The sequence below is a fragment of the Echinops telfairi genome, unplaced genomic scaffold, assembly GCF_000313985.2.
Source record: "Echinops telfairi isolate 266 unplaced genomic scaffold, ASM31398v2 ScPeMD7_7469;HRSCAF=8507_0, whole genome shotgun sequence".
In the NCBI taxonomy this organism is placed as follows: Eukaryota; Metazoa; Chordata; class Mammalia; order Afrosoricida; family Tenrecidae; genus Echinops; species Echinops telfairi.
This window is the reverse complement of record NW_022111372.1, coordinates 43,205,924-43,207,516: the sequence shown is the minus strand read 5'-3', so window position 1 is coordinate 43,207,516 and position 1,593 is coordinate 43,205,924.

Below are 1,593 nucleotides of genomic sequence, written 5' to 3'. Positions count from 1 at the left end.
ATGTAGCAACTATTTAGTCTTATTGTCAACTTTTAGATTCAGTTTTTATTTCCCTAACTCAGGTTCTCTGTGAAAAAGGATGCATTCTTCTTGTCAAACACTTAACATTTTTATTTCTCTTTAATAGTGAACATAATGTTCACTATAGCTAGAGATAGTAGATGTTTTTGTTTCTTTTTCATACATTGGGAGAAAATTATGAGACAGATATTTCACCATTATGTTTACTATAGATATTTGTTATTGTTGTTAAAGATACTCCTTACCAGAGTAGGATGATTTATTTCCATTATTGTTGTTGCTAGGTGCCATTGATTAAGCCCTAACAGATAGTGTCCCTATGCACAGCAGAAAGCCACTGCATGGGCCTGCAACATGTTCTTATGCCTAAGCCCATTGAGTCAGCCACTCTGTCCATCCATCTCATCAAGGGCCTTCTTTTGTGCCTCCCCTCCGCTTTACCTAAGATGATGTCTTTTTCCATGGATGAGTCTCACCTGACAATACTTTCAAAGTATATAAGACGGAGTCTTGTCACCCTTCCCTTTCAGGAACAATCTGGCCTTACTTCTTCCAATAGAGTGGTCTGTCCCTTTAGCAGACCATGGTACTTTCTTCTACAACACCATGATCCAATTGCACCATTGCTGCTACGGTTTCCCTTATTCAATGTGCCACTTTCACATGCATCTGATGCAATGGAGAATACTACGACTTGAATCAGGTGTACCTTACTTCTCAAAGTATTTCCCTAGTTTTTAGTTTGCTAAAAGTTGGTATCATAACTGGATGTTTAATTTTTGGCTTTATCCTCTTAAGAAAGTTTGAAGTATGATTTTCTTTCTTTAACTATCATTATTCATGTAGTTGTTAAGATTATATTTGCCCCATAAAAAAATTGGAGATGTTCTCCTCCTTTTAATGTTTCATTCTAGTATGCACAAGATTGCTACTTTTTTGTGTTTGTTTATTTTTTTCTTAATCACTTTATTGGGGGCTCATACAACTCTTATCACTATCCATACATACATCCATTGTATGTCAAGCACATTTGTACATTTGTTGCCATCTTCATTCTCAAAACATTTGCTTTCTATGAGAGCCCTTGGTATCAGCTCCTCATTTTCCCCCTCACTCCCAGCTCCCCTCTCCCTCATGTACACTTGATAATTTATAAATTGTTATTTTGTCATATCTTACACTGTCTGATGTCTCCCTTCACCCACTTTTCTGTTGTCTGTCCTGCAGGGAGAAGGTTTTATGTAGATCCTTATAATCGGCTCCCCCTTTTTACCCTACTTTCACTCCACCCTCCCCGTATTGCCACTTTCACAACTGGTCCTGAAGGGATCATCTATCTTGGATTCCCTGTGTTTCCATTTCTTATCTTATCTTGTCTAGCAAGATTTGTAAGGTAGAATTGGGATCATGAAAGTGGGAGTAGGGGGTAGAAGCATTTAAGAACTAGAGGAAAGATGTATGTTTCATCATTGCTACACTGAATGTAGCAATGGCTCGTCTCCTCCCCGCGACCCTTCTGTAAGGGGATGTCCTGTTGCCTACAGATGGGCTTTGGGTTCCCATTCTGCACTC